This window comes from Capra hircus, chromosome 20 (genome assembly GCF_001704415.2).
Source record: "Capra hircus breed San Clemente chromosome 20, ASM170441v1, whole genome shotgun sequence".
Classification (NCBI taxonomy): domain Eukaryota; kingdom Metazoa; phylum Chordata; class Mammalia; order Artiodactyla; family Bovidae; genus Capra; species Capra hircus.
Genome location: NC_030827.1, coordinates 14935723 through 14956572, shown reverse-complemented (window position 1 = coordinate 14956572; position 20850 = coordinate 14935723). Strand labels below are relative to the sequence as shown.

The following is a 20850-nucleotide window of genomic DNA, read 5'->3' as shown; positions in this document are numbered from 1 at the left end:
ATAGGGGAACTTTAGCAAGACTAGGGAGACAGGAGGAAGGGTAGGGCGCTTGGATGTGAGAAGTGAGGAAAGGGATGTTGCAGGGGGAGAAAGTAGTGGGAGGAGATCCCCTAGCATCTACCCCTCCTTCCTGCCCATTTCCTTCTTGGCTTATTAGTCCTTCCATTTCTTCCTTAAATATTGAACACCTACTATGGGCTGGCCACTGTTCAAGACTCTGGAGGTAAGAAAAGAAATACAACACATTCCCTGCCCTTCAGGGAGCTTATTGCCTAGCATCTGTGTAAACAAGCAGACATGTAAACAAATCATTGCAAAACAGTGGGATCACTGCTATAATAGAAATGTGTAGATAGTAGGAGAGGCACAAAGGAGGTGGCAGTCAGCTCAGCTTGGGTGGGGTAGCCAGGAAAGACTACTTCATTAAGGGTGGGATGTCACCTGGACAGAGCTTTGGGTGCAAGGAGTAAAGCCCTTCCTCTTTCGTGTGTCTTTGAGGTTTCTGCCGTGAGTAAACTTGAAAAGACACCATTTGTGTGTCTTGAACCACGGAGAAACAGAAACAGGAGTTTCACTGTGCTGAGAACCAACTGTGTGCTGTACCCCTTTGCCTATATTATTTCATGATTAAATGAGTTCATCTGAAATAATATTTACTTAGAACCCAGTGAGATAATATCTTAAAGTGAGCTATTTTGGCTAAGAAATGCTTGTACCCATGAGTAGCAGAGACCAGCCTAATCATAAACCCTACTGTGAATTAGGTAGGTGGGAGCTGGGATTCTTCCACAAGTTCAAGCATGTCAGAACAGTGGTCCTGGTGATTCTCGTGGTTCAAGTGACTTGGCCCTTGTGGGTCCAAGATCGTGGTCCCATTCATAGCCAATAAGACTCCAAGGCTGACTCTTGAGACTAGACCAGCAGTCCCCAACATTTTTGGCACCAGGGATCTGTTCTGTGGAAGGTGATTTTTTCATGGACCCTGGTGGTCAGGGGGAAGGATAGTTTCTGGATGGTTCTCATAAGGAGTTTACAACCTAGACCCCCGACATGCACGGTTCACAGCAGGGTTTGAATTCCTATAAGAAACCTAATGCTGCCACTGATCTAAAAGGAGGCAGAGCTCAGGGGTGATGCGAGTGACGGGGAGTAGCTGTAAATACCGATGAAGCTTCACTTGCTCACCCACCACTCACCTCCTGCTGTGCAGCCTGGTTCCTAACACAGGAGTGGGGGACCCCTGTGCTAGAGCTTCCACACTTCATCTGGAAGCTCCCCAGAGCACCCATAACGCTAAATATTTTTAGAATTTCCTTTTGGTAGTACATTTAGTTCAACAAGTTGAGGTATTTGGTCAAGATTTTGGGCAAGGTTGGGGTCTTTCTAGTGCCTGAGTCTTTATTTTGACACTACATGGGGCTGTTTTGTTTCCCCAGGCAGCCCCTTTCTTTCTCCGAGTGGCCCCAGGATTGGCCGACCTTGCCTTCCTTCCCTTCCACTGTTATTTCCACTTAGAGTCTCTCTGCTTCCCTGGACTCACTTCAGCACAAGGACCTCTTCAGCCAGCACACAGCTGACTTGAGGGTTTTTAAGGTTTCTTCAGCTAGTAAGAGAAGAAAACAGGCAGGCAGGGAAAAAATAACAAAATTATGGCCTTGCTGAAGCCGCCAGTGGAATGTGAATGGATCTCAGCTCTGCATTCTCCAGGCCTCAGCATTTCTCTCTGGGCTCCAAAATTTTCAGACTTCCTCTCTCCATACTGGGTCTACCTCAGATTGCTCCATCCTTGGGCACCCCTTTTCTGGTCTGTTTCCCTACTCAAGTCCTAGAAATATTGGGCCAGGTCGAGGCAGGCTGAATTCTGGATTTCAAGAAACCACCTACTTCTTCTTTGCAGAGCACACTGGAGGAGGGGACGCTCTAACATCGCAGTGACGCAGGCCACCCAGCTCCACGCCAGCACATGAGTGAGCACAGGAGTGGCAAGAGAGCTACAGATAAGGGTGGGGAGTGGTGCCCACTCAGCACTTTGGAGGAGAGGCTCAAGAAAGAGCTTCCCACTGGGTGATGGATGATAGGACCACTCAGGAAAGTAACATGGAGGCTGGGTAAAAAGATGGGAAGGACTCATAGATGACAAGAATGGGCAGAGATTACCAGACCAGTCTCAAAACATCACTTCTTAAAATACCCAAATCCTTTGTCAATAAACCCAAAAGAGCTCCTGCTTTCCCCACAAATGAAGTTTAAAATAGGAATACCCAGTAATTATCTAAATCGGCCCCTTAATGGGATTTCCAGATTTCGACCAGACTGATAACTTCTTAGAGCTTCAGGCTCTAAATTTTAGGCCCTGTTATTCTCTTACTGGGTCTCATTTTGAAGCATCAAATTTGGCTTGGAAGTTTTCTCCCTTTTTTGTATGCAGACATACCTCATTTTGGTATACTTTACAGATACTGCATTTTTTAAAGAAATTCATGATTTGTGTCAACCCTGCATTGAACAAGTCCATGGCTTGGAATTCTTATTTCCGTTCTTGCCATCCACTCCCTGAGCTCAGGAATTATGTGAAACTGATAGTTTTTTCCTCTCTCAGGTATTCATTATCAGTAAATAGACAATTTCTGATTTTTTAATCTTCAATATCATATTCCTATTATTCCATTACTATGAAAATTCCTACTTGTCTTAGAATCAAAGAGTGAATGATTCCCCCTCACCCTCACCAAAATATTTCTGATGTAGGAAACATTTAGGTAGAAAACAGATTAATTCCTAAAATTACCTCTGGTATATAATCATGTATAATTCATGTTTCTTAAGTCACACATTTCAAACATTTGGGGGTTTAGTCATTATTTCTGTTCGGGGGGGCGGGGTATTTGAAAAAAACCCACTGTTGTAAGAAGAAAATGTGGTAAGAAGTGAGTTTTGGGGAAGTGAGTCAAGGATAAGTCATCTTGAGACTCATGTTCTTGTTCTTACTAGCACTTTTATAAAAATCTATTTGTTTTGGTTTTATGATGGTCCTCATTTGGGTCCTGCTCAAAAATAGGAAGACCACATCTGAGGACCACAACTGAGTGTTCATTTCTGCAGGCACCAGATGAGGCAAATGGTGGTAATGGTCAGGATCTTTCTGTGGTTGTGATTTGGGGATGTGTAGCTTGGATGAGCACAAATATGCTCACAGTGGAAGAGAGAAACTCTCACTCTACTGAGAAGTGAGTGCCAGATCTCTCCCTAGTGTGGGGCACATTAGGATTCTCCAGAAAACCAGAAACAATCAGGTGTGGGGCTGGGGTGGGGGTGGGAGGTAATATAAAATGAGAAATTGGCTCACACAATTATGGAGGCAGAGCAGTCCCACAGTTTTCCATCTGCAAGCTGGAGACCCAGGAAAGTGGTGGTCTAATCCACTCAGAGTCCAAAGACCCGAGAAGAAGGGGAACCAATGATGTGAGTCCTAGTCTGAGGGCAGGAGGGGACTAATGTTCTAGCTCAGCATTCAGACAGACAGAGAATTCAACCTTCTTTCACCGCTTTGTTCTGTTTGGACCCTCAGGGGGTTGAATGGTGCCCACCCACTCCTGCTTTGCTCTGTGCCAATGCAAATGCTAATCTCTTCCAGAAACAGGGTTTCACCACATGCCTGGGCATCCTGTGGTCGAGTCCAGTTGACACGTAAAGGTCAGCATTATACTGGGTCAGCTGCCTTCACCACAGCAGAGGGCTGAAAGCCCCAGAATTCATAATTCTCCAAGAGAAGCTGTGGGCGGATCACCTGTGGACATCTGAGGAGACTTCTCTCTGTGCACAGTCAGAGGGGCGAGTTGAGGTGGTCCCTGTCCATCAGCACGTGGTCAGGATCAGGACCCAGCCACCCCTCACCTCAGAGTCACTACATGGAGGATGACAGGGTTTAAAGGAGATGGCTGTATCTTCCAAGCTGGGTGACTTTCATGAACGTTTTTTGCCATAAACCTTGTTTTCTTACTATCTGAAGTTTGAGCTCAAATGGCTGCATCTGTTTGCGTACTGTACCATCATTGAATAACGAGGAAACTGCTCAGATTATTTTAGGCCACAGCATGCACCATAATGCAAAATCACTCAGCAAATGTTCCCTCCAGAAAACAAGCCCTCTCAACTGTTTTTATATTCATGGATTCAATCTTTTTGTTTTCTGAGGATGAAATATGTTTTAAGCTACCAAGTCTGTTCAGAGTAGCTTTGAATGATTCTCAAAATTTTCCTATTAGGTTATTGTACAGGCACCATCGTGGATCTGATGTGAAAATGCGAAACAAGTTAAAATGTCTGTTTAGGTGTAATCTTTCCGAAAGACAAGTCATCCCAGTTCATTTGGGGAAAGTCTTGCTTTTCATGCTTCACCGTTATAAAGGCAGTCTCCAACTTCAGAGAAAGAAAGTCTGTGGGATGTGAGGGGGAAAGAGGCAAGAAAGGAGAATAATTCAGCTGGAAAAGAGGAGAGAAAATGAGGAAGGAGGAAGTAATTAGTTCTTTGGGAGCTGTGCTGATTAAGGAGCTGGCACTGCCGAGGGATAAAAGGATGAAGCTGAAGGGAAAAGAAAAGGGAACATGCAGTTGTAAGGTTGGAGGCAGTTGTGCAAATCAACTCTCCAAACTCAGATCCATCAGGGACCAGGAGGCGATATGAAAAAGTAAAGTGGTGGGGGAAGGGGGAGGGGGCTGCTGGAGTGTCCACACCTGTGGGTCTAAGGCAGGCTGCCACCAGGCTCCACTGATAACTGATTCCCATGCAGAAAGGTGGGCCAAATGTGCCATATTTGTGGCTTTTTAAAAAGAGAATCCATGAATTCATGTTTGTGTGTGAGCTATCACAATTTTTAAATGTTGGCGAACAGAAAAGTCTGCTGAGTGAAAGTGGCCCTCAGCCATTAGTGGCTACCTCTATTAATTATCACCTGCTTGCTTGCTCAGAATATTTACAGAAGGTTGGATATGAACAATTAGAGAGATGCCAGGATGTGTGACCGTTTTGTATTTGTGTTAGTAACTGTATCACCTTCTTAACTTCTTTGTTGCTTTCTGTCTGGAGTATTAAAACTCACTAATATCTGTCACCTCATTAAACAAAATGAAACGTAAAAAAACCCTAGCAAATATAGGAAGAACAGAGATGTATATTTTGGCCTTGAATTGTTAGTTAATAAAGGTCAAACATATTTAATTAGCCTTAGGAATATGTTAAACGTTTTTAGAATTCAACCTAAGGAAAGAAATTATAATATTTGTACATGTATCCTGAAGTCAAATTGCCTGAAAGATGCTCTCTTTTGCCAAGACAATTATTTACATTATCATCTAGCTCACACCATTACTCTTTTGTATCAAACAGGAGCCATTGATCTTATTAGGATCAAGATCAAGACAAATAGCCTGTCAGATATCTAGCAGACTCTGAGTTCCACATGAAAGCTAAATATAGGACATACATATTTTACTTTAGCTAAATGAGATCCTAAGGGGGGGAAAATACTCTCTTAACCTGATTTCCTATTACTTATATGATTTAGTAGCTATTCGGATTTAACTGAAAAAGGATGCCATATACAAATACAGACAAATGTCAGTTTGCACGAAAGAGTCAAGGCCATTTCTAGACAGCTATTCCTGAATGCTTAGCAAAGGGTGTAATTCTCTGATCAGTTTTCTCTGCTTAAGAGTGTGGAACCTACATCAGGTATTTTCTTTTACTCAACATGTCCCTTCCAGACTTAAGATTTAAGGTAGCCTCAGTAGATCATCCATGCTTCTCTTGCCCTTCCCCCTACCCACCCCTCCCCTCCTTCAAGCAATTGGAAGAACAGCTAGTGGGACTTCCCAAGTAGTCTTATGAAGACAGTTCCCCTCTCTACCATTGCAGGGGTTCTTTGGGCCTCTGCCTTTAGAGCTAAAGTGGGTGCTGTCTAACATTCCTTGATTTCGTGGAGCTCTAGTGGCCCCTGAGAGGTGCACTCATCCTTCACTGAATAAATAGAAGCCCTGTCAGTATGGATATCTGCTGCTTTGCAGGATGCAAAGTGCTGCCACAAATATTAAGTCACTTAATCCTTTTTATACCTTTGTGAGCTGGAAATATTATCCCTGTTTTATACATAAGGAAATTAAAGCTCTGAGAGGTGAAGTGACTGATCTTTGACCACACAGCCTGTGAGTGCCAGGGGTAAATTGAGAAGCTGGGTCTTCTGCCTTCTAGTCCCTGATCCTGTCCACCACCCCCAGGTACCACTCCCCAGTCATCCTGTTGTTTGTCTCTAAGGAATTTCTGGATAACCAGACCTGAGACCAGGCAGATTCCTTTCTCTTATAAACGGACATGCATGTGCTCCATTTGGATGTCCTCCATTCCTTTCAGTTGGTGTTCTGATGTATTAAACAGATCTGAGGAACCCACATCATAGCCAGGACAGCGGGGAGGCCCCAGGAACAAATCTACCACAAGAAAGAAGGAATCCGGCACTTTTCTGTAATTTCTAAGAGTAGTATTCTATGTATAGCGTGCTCCCTGCACACTTTCCCTCCCAGGCCTTGGGATAGAACCTGTGGCTGTGAACCGAAAGCTAAATCAGTAAATGCTAGAGCTGTGCAGCTCAACTGACTTTGCTTCCAGGTGTTTCTTCGAATAAACATGAGACATAGTGAGCAGTCTTTTCCTAACTTTTCAGTCTCTGACCTGGAGGAGGGAGGTGAGCTTCACTTTCCCCAGCCTCGGGTTACAGTCAGTTTCCAACTCCACTGCCACCAGGAAGAGGCAATGGCAGTGGTGGCCAGTTCTCATTCAGTTGGCACCTGTATGGGACAGCTGGGACCTGGGGCAGCAAAGTCTCAGGCCAGCTTACTATGCGAATGAATAGCTTTAACGGTGCTGTTTAAACACTCTACCAGTAGTTTCCAGAAACACCACCCCAGAGTTTCTGGAGATGCCAGGGGATGCAACCAAACAACAAGGCCGGTGAAGGAATCAGAGCCTTTGTGATCTTGGGGCTAATGCTAAAGGGCCTTGTAGCTCTGAGTACACGTGGTAAAAAGCCAAAGACACTCAGATTTCCCTCCAGCTGCAGCTGCTCATTTGCCTTTCCCCTGTACTGGCTCTAAAACAAACATTCAAAGCTCTCTAAAATCTGAGCAGTGATAAGAGTATGCACTGGTCTTTCAGCTCTCAAGACCAAATATCCCATGAAAATTGACTAAGAAGTCACCAGAGTAACACTCGAGTGCTATTAGCTCAAGAAAGAATAATTAATCGTAGGAGTGTTCATGTTCCCACTTTAACGGGCAGGAGTGAGTGCCGAGAGGATTCCAGGACACCTGACTGTGTGCTTTTGATTCCAGAAGCCCCATGGTGCTGAGCAGGGGATCAGACTCTGCTGCACGTTAGACTTCCTAGAGGAGTTTTCGAAAATACCGATAGCTGGATTCCACACCTCAGATTGATTACATCAGAATGTCTGGAGGTGAAGCCCAAACATAATATTTTTAAATTTTTCTGCAGGGTTGAGAACCTCTGATATAGAGGAATGAGGTCCATACTGGTAATCAATTTCAGCCAAGCTTTCAACTGAGTAATTTTGATCAATCCCTTGACTACTCCAGACTGTGGTTTTTATATCATTTCTAAGTTTCCTTTGGGCTTCCCTTGTGGCTCAGACAGTAAAGAATCCGCCTGTAATGCTGAAGAGGCAGATTCAATCCCTGGTCGGGAAGATCCCCTGGAGAAGAGGATGACAACCCACTCCCGTATTTTTGCCTAGGAAATCTCGTGGACAGAGGAGCCTGGTGGGCTACAGTCCGTGGGGTCTCAAAGAGTCAGACATGACTGAGAGACTAACACTTTCACTTTCTTTTTCTTTCAAATTTCCTTTAAGCTGCAAAAATGTGTGTCTGTACATTATAGAATTACTTGTCATGGTTAAAAAATAGGAGTGATCTAAATATTCAGTAGAAGATTAATTAAATAAATAACACTATACCTAGAGGCTAGAATACTGTGCAAACCTTGAAAATGACAGTAAGTGGAAAAAACAGATTATAAAACAGTTTTACAGTATGACCCATATTTGAAAAAGAAAAGAAAATTATATAGCTAGGGACTTCCCTGGTGGTTCAGTGGCTAAGACTCTATACTCTCAATGCAGGGAGTCCAGGTTTGACCCCTGGTCAGGAAAGTATTAATAATCCCACAGGACACAGCTGAACATCCTGCATGTTGCACCGAAGCTCTCCAGTGCTACAACTAAGACCTGGAGCAGCCAGAGAAGTATTTTTTAAAAATTATACAGCTAGATGTAATTGCAAAGATATGCACCATAATTTTATAATTTTTCCTTTCTGGGTAAATTATTTTCATTTTCTCTTTTATACATATGTGTGTATTTTCTAAATATCCTGTATTAAACATTAAAGGGGGAAAATTGACTCATATGTCGTCTTGAATATACACCTTGATCATACTTGTAGAATAATCTCAAAAACAAGCATATTTGTCTATGTGGTGGTTCTACTAGTCACTGGGCAGCTACAGGCAAAAAAAAAAAAAAAAAACCACCTGAAGCTTTGCTTGTCCTCTAGGTTACCTTCAAAACTGCTTTAGACTCGTTCATTTTCCTGATTTGGAACTACTGATCTAGAGAGGAAAAGTAGGAGAAAGCATTTCTCCAGCAGTATTTGTTCTGTGTCCTGGCGGGACTGCCCCCGTTTCACTGGAAAGAATAATTAGAGAGGAAGCAGGGGCGAGAAAGTCAGGAGGAGAGACAGCCAGGAGGCTTTTGATCTGTGCTTCTTCCCTAGAGCATCCTGTCATATTTTTTGCCTGTATGTCAGTGGTTATAAAGATAAAATGAGAGACATCAGTGCAAGGACTTAGTGCACCTTTTGCACACAATTGCTCTATAAATTTCTGTTCATTTACACATGCCTCTGTGAAGAAAATAACTTAGGTACTTACTAAGTGTGTGATGTGACCTCACAGCATCCTTGTCCCCTGTGTGCCTCAGTTTCCACTTCTGCAAAAAGTAAGAGTTATAATATCTGTGAGAATCAAATGATGTGACGAAGGTAAAACACTAAGCAAAACGTCAAATACCTCATAAGTGCCAGCTGTTATTATTATTATTCCTTTTTCCAAAATCCCTTAACCAAAAATTCCTTGTGATATTGGTAGGACTTTCGTGGCAATCCAGAAAAATAGAATTGTACAAGCTTATAGCTTTAACAGTTTGGGAGGGGAATGATAAAAATAGTTTGGAAGATTATATTTTGATTAGAAAATGTATTTTTTCTGCCATTTCAGTACTAAAAAAAGAGTATTATTTCAAGCACTCAGGAATAATTCCTCTGTGATTTGACACCAAGAATAGAGTATTTCATTTCAGAAAAAAATGCCTTAGAGAAATGATGAGCCACTGATAAACGCAGTCACATTAGAAAATGACTTTGGGTTTAAGGCAAGTATTTTTCTATTATAAAAGTCATTAGGCTTTTAGAAGTGTTTTCAATACAAAACAATATATATGCATAAAATGTAATGAGTGTACCTGGAGCATAAAATATAGTGTACCTGGACCTTTGCTGTCAGACAAGTTCATGAGAACTAAGAATAGGAGAGGAATGGGGAAAAAGAAACTTTGACATTGATGGTTGCAATTCACAAGCTTTATTAACATAAACAGGATCTGAGAACAACATAGGCCAGTGGTTCCCACACTGGATTCCAGTGTTGCCAACTGGAATCACGTGGGAAACTTCAAAATATATTAGGGATTGGGTCTCATCCTCAACGGTTCTGATTTAAGGGTAGAGGGGATGGCCTGGGTTCCAGAATTTATTAAATATCCCCAGGTGATTCAGATGCATAGATAAGTTTGACAACCACTGGCATAGACAAAGGGTTCACCAAGCAAACAAAAGGCGTCTCCCTTCCTTTTTCCTCAAGGGGATGTTCCCAGGCTTTGGCAATGAGGGGAGCCCCAACATGGGACCCTCTCTTCTTCCCCTCTTTTTCCTGCCCTCATCTGGAAGAGTTACATCAGCGGCCCAGAAACAATTTATGTTACATCATCTAAGACCAATGACCAGATTTCAGACTGTAATCCTTGCTAGGCCAGCATCACGCCACCTCCCTTTTTCTGCCTCAGTTTTTACAGTCTTCCTTTAGCTGTGCCTGCATTACTTGACCGGAAAGCTGGCTCAGACAGTAAAGCGTCTGCCTACAATGCAGGAGACCCGGGTTCGATCCCTGGGTCGGGAAGATCCCCTGGAGAAGGAAATGGCAATCCACTCCAGTACTATTGCCTGGAAAATCCCATGGACAGAGGAGCTTGGTAGGCTACAGTCCATGGGGTCGCAAAGAGTTGGGCACGACTAAGTGACTTCACTAAGATCTTCCATGGGCAGGACTTTACTTCTATACTAAATGACATCAAGAAACTGGGAAAACATGTTTCAGTCACAAATTTTAGGTAGAAGCCAAAGTTCAAACGGTAGCTTTGAAGGATGTGGTGATCAATAGGCAAACAAACTATGGTTTGAGCTCTCCTCTGTATGTCTTTCAGTAGGGGAGTGGCCTCAGTTGGGTCAAATATGAACTCAGCTGTTGAACTAAGAAACAAGGAAGTCATCCACTCATATTTTTAACTTAGTTTATGCTTTATTGCTTACACTGGAAATAATAATATAAAGTAGTTTTTGAACAAGAATTTAAAGCCAAAGAAGAAACTAGGAAATGTATAATAGATGTGGATTATGAACAGGAGTTGGTGATGGATAGGGAACCCTGGCATGCTGCAGTCCATGGGGTCACAAGGAGTCAGACACAACTGAGCGACTGAACTGAGCTGGTGGACAAGATGAGATTCTATAGAAGAGATTTTGTTGGCCTGGAGTGATAAAAATAGCTTTAAGATTTAAGACTCCTTTAATGATAAAAATAGTCTCCCATTGTCCTTAGAACATACCTCTGTGATGGATTTATTCTTGTGCTGTAGGTGAGGAAATGGAGATTCTTAGAGATTAAGTGTTTTACCCAAGGTCGCATAGTAAATGGCAAGGTCAGTTCTTGAACTCATGACCTCTTGGCTCACAGGCCACTAGACTTCCTCTGGTGCCACCATTGGAAGAACATAAATAATATCTGAATGTGGTTCAAATTTACTTGATAATTTATCATTTTTGCTTCCCCCTTCATTTTTTAATAACTGCCAGGAACTGTTCTGTTATTGGTCAGTAATTATATCAATTTGGGTTTTTGTTGCAAGCAAGAGCAGCTTGCTCTGGACATCATAAGCAAATAGAAGGATATTTTGGAAGGTTGATGGGGAGATCATACAATCAAATGGGGCAGTGTGAGGGAGGGCGTAGAAAATAGATGTAAACCGAGGAGACTGTATGGGCTACATATCAAAAACAGGCCGGCCAGGGTGTTGCCCTGGCTAATCCCACTGATGGACACTGCTGCCCCAAATGAGTCCTAATCACCCCTTCCTCTTGGGTCACACTTGAGTTTCAGAGGCCTGGAAGGATTGCCCAACTGGTCATGTGTGGCTAGCACCCTGGCTGCAGGGAGTAAAGAGAGAGTGACTGCCCTGCATCAGCTTCCATAATGGGAAGCAGGACATTGTGACCCCTCAGCACCACTGATAATGGGGAATCTCTTAATAGGTAAGACAGGCTGAATGTTGAACAATGAAAGAAAGGACTAGTGTCTCCTGCAAAACAACAGTGGTTTAAAAGATGTATCTGTATTTTTCTATTTTCCTGCAGTGTTAGGAAAAAAACCTCATAAGACAGGTTTCTAAGGAAATTACAAGCTATTATAAAGATACATATATTCATTTTTTTAATTTAAAAATGACTCAAAAGTCATTGGAGACATCAATTTGAGAAGAATGAGAAGAAAGCAAAACTGCACCTGGGGAGTTTGTGATCTGCCATCTCCCAAGTTTGGAGGTCTGAGGGTTTACACTCTCCTTAGTGTTCCAGTCCAGCTCCACTGCATAAAGAGTCACCCCAAGCAGCAGGGTCACAGCTGCTGTCAGCCAGACTCTGGAAGTGCCCTCCTTGTTCATTCAGTTATTCTGCCTATATTTATCATGCACTTCTGTGTGTGCTAGGCACTGAGGCTTCTAGTACCCCGTTCTGGGATTTCAAAATTAAAGATTCATACACCCTTTAAAAATAGATCTTGTTTGTCCCTGTGTGTGATGGGCCTTTCTTGCATGTATGAATTTGAGTCCCTGTGTCGTAAGTACGTTTCAATGTAAGAATTAGAGATAGTCTCATTTTTCAAACCACATAAGGGATGTAGGTAATTTACAGAATCCCTGTAGTGATAACACTAGGGTAGTAAAGAGACTAATATGAGACAGTGTTTAAAATGTGCATCGTCTTGGAAATTCACCTCCTGTTCTATCCTCTGGTTTCCTACCTGCTAGGTTTCTGCTCCCCCCACCACCCCTTTTCTTGCTATGTACATATCCACACAGCTAAAGTATAAAAACTCCTTACTGGTAAGTGCTGTTTTTAGAGAGAAACTTAGGTCTTGAAAAATTTTGTTTCATAAATCTTTTGGGCACGCTCACTGCCTTTCAGAAAAATTAAAGAAAGGAGCTCACCCAAGACAAGTTTATACTAAAAGTCAGGCTAATTTTGATGAGAAAAATGGAGCTGGAGCCGTAAATGGAAAGAGCTGTATAATGACTTAATGTTATCATTGTTAAAATCTTTATCTAAACCATGCAAGCACTACCACAATTTGTTGCAATATCCTTTTTTCCTGAAGCTGAACCTGGGTTGTATCAGCCCCATGTCTGTTTTTTATAAACCAAAACAGAAAGCACTCCCTAGAACAATGAGGCTTCATCTGTAAAGCAGAGAGAGGCAGAATGGGCTTTATAAAGAGCATTTACTCTAAGAAGAAATTGTGTAAATACCTTTTCAAGTGTCAAAATAATAACCTTTTGTTTCAGGAAGTTGAATTGTTAGAGCATCTGTGTTTGCTTTCCTAAGTATTCAGTAGGCCATTTCCATTTAAAAACAATGAGTAAAAAGAGTGATGATCTAGTCTCCTACTTCACAAAGTAAAAGCATCAGCTGCTCAAATACCTCTAGAAATAATGAAACAAAATTTCTCTGTTCTTCGGTCCCAGGGGCACTGCTGTTACCTTTAGTCCACATCCGACCTTCTCTGAGGAGTCTGTTCCTCCCAGGCCCTACACACTTCCTTTCCAGGCCATTCTGCTCTGGTACGTTTGGGTAGCTGGGGGTTTGTCTCACATGTGCTATTCCATCAGCCTCTGCTGCAGCCTGAATCACTGATTTTATCAGACAACCTCCCCCTCCCCCCCCCCCACCCTTCCAGGATTGTTCTTGGCTCTCGTGTCTCTGAATCTCTTTTCTCATAGCTTCATCCTATACACATACTGATTGAAATAGAGACCACTGCTCTTGTGTCGTTTCCCCAAGACACCGCTAACACGATACTGCTGTTACCAGGTAGTCTCTCCTCCTGCCAGAGTATCCCCTGGTTGTCATCCTTAAGAACTCTTCCATCAGTTGAAATGGTCCAAGAGATAATCATACCAATTTCTCCATTGACCCACATGTGTAACCCCTTCATTTCTTATCTTTTGAGTGGAACATCATCTCCTACCTGAATTCAGTTCTCTTCTTACTGCTTCTGAAATGCATTCAGTCTTTTTTGTTGCCTTCTCAGCTTTAGGGAGACTGCTGTCATTGGTGATACTGAAACTCAACCAGGATAAAATAGGCATTTTCTACCGTGTTTGTATTAATGAATAAGAAGCTGTGGAAACCTAACATACTAGATTCTAAGACAAATGGCTCTTTTTTTCAGATTTCATGGGCTTTGGAAAAACATTTCATGAGGTCCAAAAATATCTCCTAGAACAAGGATTCTCAACTTTGGTCGCGTACTAGAATCACCTGGAAAGCTTTTAATAACCACTGATACTTAGGCTACAACACACATCCATAATATCAGCGTCTCTATGCATGAAACTCAAGCCAGCCAGGTGATTCCAGCAGGCAACCAGTGTTGAGAACCACAAATCTTCAAAGTGGCAGGTTAAGGAGTTAAATAAGGAGATTATCACCTGAAATTTTCTTTTATAAATGAAATTATATACCTTCAAGATGTCTGGATTTTAAGAAAAATCTCATACCCATTCAAATGTCTCTTTGTAATTTGACGCATTGCAGTAAAACTGCCCCAAGTAAGAGTTGGAGGTTACTCCAATCTGTTTCTCACACCTATTTCTGAACTACAGTTACTCTTTCAACAGAGATTTATTGAGCACCTGTGTATCAGGCAGTGGGGATACCTCAGGAAATAAAGTAGATGTGATACAGTGCTACACCCTCATGGAATTTATGGAGGAGACTTGTGACAAATAAGATAACAGGCAAGATAGTTACAAAAGTGGTACCTGTACAAAGATGATAATATAAAAGGATAACAGGACAAGCGTGTCACATCCAGGGCAAGGAGAAGGCAGCTGGTTTGGGTGGTCAGGGAAGTCCTCTCTGTGGGGGTGATATTTGAGATGAGACTTGAATAGTAAGAGGAACTAGCCCTGCAAAGATCTGGGGCAGAGCATTTCGGGCAGAAGGAGAAGAAAGTGCCAAGACCCTGAGGCAAGAACAAGCTTGGCGAGTTCTAGAATCTGACAGACTGGAGAGGGTGGAAAAGCAGGGCCAGATAAGGTCAAGGAGGGAGCTAGAAGCTAACCCAACCAGACCTCATGCGGTAACGGATAAGAGTGGATTTGATTCAAAACTGCAGTGAAAAGCCACTGGAGAATGAGATTTGTGTTTTTAAATATGTGGGAGAAGACTTTAGAGGGCGAGAGAAAAACCAGTTGCTCAAGTAGGACTGGCTTATTTTAGAGGTGAAGGCAGAAGGATTTCCAGATGGGCTGAAGGTTGGAGAGGGTGACATGGAGGTGGGAGATGAAAGGAAAAGAGTCAAACAGGAGTCCTTTGTCTTTGGCCTGAGCAGCTGACCGGACGGTAACGCCTTGACAGGAAACAAGGAGGTCTAGGTGAGGCACACTTCGGGGAATGAGAGAGCAAAAAGTGAAAAGCTCTATTTGAACATAATAACTTTGAGATTTCTTTAGGCATCCATTAATATCCATTAGAAGCTAATGTCCATTGGAACAAGCCTGGAGCTCAGAGGAAAGGTCAGGGCTATAAATTTAAATTTGGAAATCATTGGCATGGAGGTGGTATTTAAAACTTTGGGACTGAATGAGTTCACTTAGAGAGGTAATGTAAATGGACAACAGAAGAGAACTCCAGGCTGAGCATGTTTAGAAAGAAAGGAGAGACCCAGGCAACACGGCTGAGGAGGAGCCAGGAATTTGGGGTTGGAGTGCCCTGGAAGTCAAGATAAAAAGTGTCTCAAAATGGAAGGTATGGGGACTTTCCTGCTGGTCCAGTGGCTGAGACTCTGCACTCTTAATGCAGGGGGCCCAGGTTCGATCCCTAGTTGGAGAAGTAGATCCCACATGCCTCAACTAAGAGTTTGCATGTTGAGACTAAAGATTCGCCTGCTGCATCTAAGTCCCAGAACAGCCAAGTAAATACATAAATAAATATATTTTTTTAAAAAGATGGAAGATGTGATTGTTGTGTCAAATGCTACTGAAATGTCAAGTAAGAGAAGCAGGGGATTTTGTGAGAGAGAGGTTCTTGGTGACCTTGATGTGAGCAGCTGGCAGAGTGGTAGGGACAGAAGTCCAGATTGGAGAGTTGAAGAGGAAACAGGAGGTGGGGAAATGGAAACAGTAGCTATTGACACAGGTGCCAAGAAGTTTTGCTGTCCCTTAGAAGCATGTTTATCCCCATCCTGATTTAGACCATAAAGAAACCCACTCCCATGAGCACATTCCTCTTGTCAGGGTAGGTGAGTACATCAGATGCCTGACCCCAGCCTCAGTGTCATATACTCAGTGCATCCCCTGGTGGGCATAATGCTGCAAAAAAACCTGAATGAATGCTTGGGATAGGATTGATTCTGCTTTCACCCCAAGAGTGAATAACTTCTGAAGAGATGCTTCCTACCAGGCTCATCTCTCCAGCTCACCATCATAATCAAAGAGCAAAACACATGGTCAGCTTAAGAGCTATAAATAAAAGATGATCATTAAATGACAAAAAAGCTAATATAACTTAGATATTAAATAACACAAAGTAAGACATCCTCAAATTCCTATTCGTTTCCGTCTAAAACTGAACTAAATGTTTCACCCTCCTTCTCTAGCAGATAGGAATGAACCCTTCTTCCTTTATGCAGATTAAATGGTCTTGCCAGCACCAATATCAGTTTTTAAAAGGTGGAAATCTAGTCTTTTGGAAGAAAGTCTCAGAATCAAAATGTATAACATGAAGAAGACCCAGAGACACTTAGTTGCCTGGGGTATCCATATAGACAAGCCTTTGGGGTGCAGTCATAATTGAAAAAAATACTGTGGAGATACCAATTTAAGTCTATATTTTGCAGAAAAGGATAATGTGTAACTCTCAAAATCAAAATAGTCTTGCACTGTGTAGCAGGCTTTCAGAATTGGAGTCCTAATATCCTCTTCATGTAGGGAATATCCTCATTAAATATCAAGGCACAGCCAAAAGGAAGCTCATAATCTTGGAACAGAGCCGCATTTAAAGACGGAAACCTATAGTCATAGCAGTAAAAACAAGGTATTTCTGATTTCTGTGGGCAAACCTCAAGTGGGAGCAGGAAGTAATGATCACAGTGAGGGAATAGAGAAATAAGAAAATTCTTAGAAGGACCTGTGAGCATTAGATATCTTCAGAGAGGAGAACATGAAAAAAAAAATTGTGTTAACCCGGATGTTTATGTTCCTTCTGGTGTTTATTGCCATGTACATTCACAGTTTTAAAAAAAAATCCAAATAGGTTGTAGTAGTAGTATGAAAATCTTAAACCTGTTTGTACTTCTTCCTGCAATTTATCTTTGTTCAGAGAGGGGTTGATTTTTCATCAAAGCAAGGAATATATATGACACTTCACATTTCAAAACAAAATGTATATAAAGCGTACATGTTATCTGTCAACCAACAACACAGAACATCTACATCTCAGCTACTATAGGTATCCTTTCAGCTGACCTTCACTTTCTTAAGCCTGCTGGATTAAGCTCTCCATTTCTTCTGTAAAACCTCCTAATGCCCACACTGTTGTTGTTGTTTAGTCTCTAAGTCATGTCTGACTCTTGTGACGTCATGGACTGTAGCTCTGGAGTGGGTTGCCATGTCCTATTCCAGAGGGTCTTGAACCAGGGATCTAAACCATGTCTCCTGTGTCTCCTGCATTGGCAGGCAGAGTCTTTAGCACTGAGCCACCTGGGAAGCCCAAAATGCCCACATTGGAAACCATCTAATACATGCTATGGACTTCTGCACACCACCATCCAGTTGAGTTATATGCTTATCAAGAGTCAGTTATGTTGGTTTCCAAACATGTTTATGCTATAATTTTAACTATGTAAACTGATGAGATAGGAGGGGCAAAAGAGACCTGTTAACATACAAATTAAGTAGTTGTATACCTTAGAAAGGGACCATAAAAGTGAGCTGGTGAGAAAAAATTACTATCACAATAGGTGTGGACAAGATAACTGTAAAACACTAGGTGCAATAATCATAAAATTTTAGAAGGATTTTGCACTTGTTGTGAATCACAAGTATTTAAGTTCTTGCTGCACTTAAAAGAAATTGAAAGTAGAGATTGGAGATGATTATTATGGGTGTGGGGTTTTGTCAGATGGAGAACACTGATCACATTCAAAAAGAAAACCTTTGCCTTTCATCAGAAAACTGGTGGGTGACCATAAATGTATGTCTCAGCTTAAAATAACAATTTAAGATACAGAGTTAGAGCTGACTTACTGGTCCCCCAGTTACCAGTCTCAGCAACCCTGGATAAGAGAGCTTCTACTGTACCTGCTAGGGATGTTCATTCTAGAGTCTCTGAGCTGTGCTTCTCGCTAGAAGCCTGGCTAAATTATTTATATTCAAGAGAGATATCCTAGAAGTAGGTTAGCCATGAATTTCTCTCAGTTCTATCCCTGGGTCAAGTCAAATCCCCAGAAAAGCTCCCATTTAGATCTAGATTATGATGGATATTCCCTCACAGAAATATTTCAGCGTTAGACTCTTGACTTTTATCAAGAATCCATAAAAGAGATGATCATATAAATACTATCTGCCTGGTCTGTCAAACTGCTATTCTAAGCTTTCTGATAGACTGTTCAAAGCCTGGTATGTGAAGACCCACAGGAAAGTTTCACTCAGTGTTAAATGCCTGACGGCAGCCACATGGGAAGAGTGAGAGATGAAGGAAAGGGAGGGAAATCACAGCCTTGGACATAACTGTCTCAACTGATTAATTATAAAGCTCCTCTTTCCTTCTGCTTTAACATGTTTTCATGTCAATTTATGAATTTTAAGGGTTGATAAACCTAATTAATATGCATTATTTAACCTCAACCATACATATAGCTAATTTTAATTTATATCAGTTTTAATAAAAGAACAATTTTTTTCAGCTTCAACACTTAACATTTTCCAAACATTTCCACTTTATTGCCCTGACTTAATTTTTATCTTTTGAAAATTTATTTAGCTTCAGTTCAGTCGCTCAGTTGTGTCCAACTCTGCAACCCCATGAATTACAGTATGCCAGGCTCCCTGTCCATCACCAACTCCCAGAGTTGACTCAAACTCATGTCCATCAAGTTGGTGATGCCATCCAGCCATCTCATCCTCTGTCGTCCCTTTCTCCTCCTGCTCCCAATCCCTCCCAGCAAGAGGGTCTTTTCCAATGAGTCAACTCTTCACATGAGGTGGCCAAAGTATTGGAATTTCAGCTTCAGCATCAGTCCTTCCAATGAACACCCAGGACTGATCTCCTTTAGGATGGACTGGTTGGATCTCCTTGCAGCCCAAGGGACTCTCAAGAGTCTTCTCCAATACCACAGTGAGTAAAATTTGCCTTTTTGTTGCACATTTTTATAAGTTTTGACAAATGCAGACAGTTATTCAAGCACCACCACCATCAAGATGCAGAAGAGCTGGGACTTCCCTGGTGGTCCAGTTGGCTAGGATTCTGCGTTCTCAACGCAAGGGTCCCGGGTTCGATCCCTGGTCAGGAAACTAGATCCTGCATGCTGCAACCAAGACCTGGTGCAGCCAAATAAATAAATAAATAAAGTTTCTTTAAAGATGCGGAAGCGTTCCATCACTCCAAAACATTCTCTCATGCTACCTTTCACAGTCAGTTCTTCTGGGAATCCCCAGCCCCTTGGCAAACGCTGATCTGTCCTTTGTCCCACTATTGTTGCCTTTGTCAAATGTCATATAAGTAGAATCACATAGCATGTAATCTTTTAACTCTGGCTTCTTTCTCTCCTCTGAGATTCCACTTGATTCTACATGAACATCGTCCATGTCCTTGAATGGTCATTCCTTTTTATCACTCAGTAGTGTTCCATCGTACAGATATACCACCTTTTATTTATCAATCAATTAAGTGAAGAACATTTGGGTTATTTCCAGTTTGGGTGATTCTGAATAAAACTGCTGCAATCATTCACATACATGTTCTGGGGAAAACATAATTTTCATTTACTTGCAGTAAATACCAAGGAGTAGAGTGTCTGGGTCACATGACAATGATGTATTATGTATTTAGCTTTGTAAGACGCTGCCAAACTGTTTTCCCAAATGACTGTACTATTTTGCACTCCAGCCAGTATGAATAGGAGTTTCTGTGCATCCTTGCCAGCATGTAGTACTGTTAGCTTTTATTTGTTTTAGCCATTCTAAAAGCATATAGAGGTATTTCATGTTTTCAATTTGAATTTCCCTTTGGCCACCTCATGCCAAGAGTTGACTCGTTGGAAAAGAATCTGATGCTGGGAGGGATTGGGGGCAGGAGGAGAAAGGGACGACAGAGGATGAGATGGCCAGATGGCATCACTGACTCGATGGATGAGAATCTGAGTGAACTCCGGGAGTTGGTGATGGACAAGGAGGCCTGGCGTGCTGCAATTCATGGGGTCGCAAAGAGTCGGACATGACTGAGTGACTGACCTGAACTGAACTGAACTGAATGACTAAGGATATTGAGCATCTTTTTATGTGTTTATTTTTCATCCGTATATCATCTTCAGTGAAGTGTCTGGTTAACTGTTTTGCTTCATTTCTGTTATTTAGTCATTTGTTTTCCAAATGTTGAGTTTTGAGTTCTTTGTATTTTCTGAATAAGTATCTCTTGTCAGGTGCATAATTTGAAAACATTTTTTCCAGTCTGAGGTTTGTATTTTCAATTTCTTAATAGTGTCTCTCTGGAGAAGGCAATGGCACCCCACTCCAGTACTCTTGCCTGGAAAATCCTGCTGATGGAGGAACCTGGTGGGCTGCAGTCCATGGGGTCGCAAAGAGTCAGACACAATTGAGTGATTTCACTTTCACTTTTCACTTTCATGCATTGGAGAAGGAAATGGCAACCCACTCCAGTGTTCTTGCCTGGACAATCCCAGGGACGGGGGAGCCTGGTGGGCTACCTCTATGGGGTTGCACAGTGTTGGACATGACTGAGCGACTTAGCAGCAGCAGCAGCAACAGTGTCTTCTACAGAACAATTTAAAAAAATTATTGATGAGCTTCACTTTATCAGTCTTTTATGAATCATGATGTTGCCTTGTTTAAAACCTCTTTGTCTAATCCAAAAGAACAAGGACTTTCTCCTGTGTTTTCT

At 42.0% G+C, this 20850-nt stretch overlaps 1 protein-coding gene and 1 non-coding gene across 2 annotated transcripts in view; both read left to right on the top strand.

Annotated features, from left to right (window-relative positions):
* RGS7BP (regulator of G-protein signaling 7 binding protein) overlaps nucleotides 1-20850 on the top strand; it is a 109451-nt gene that overhangs the window by 13879 nt on the left and 74722 nt on the right. The window lies entirely within an intron of this gene.
* TRNAE-CUC lies at nucleotides 19171-19244 on the top strand. Its single transcript has one exon. It is a non-coding gene; the product is annotated as a tRNA-Glu (tRNA).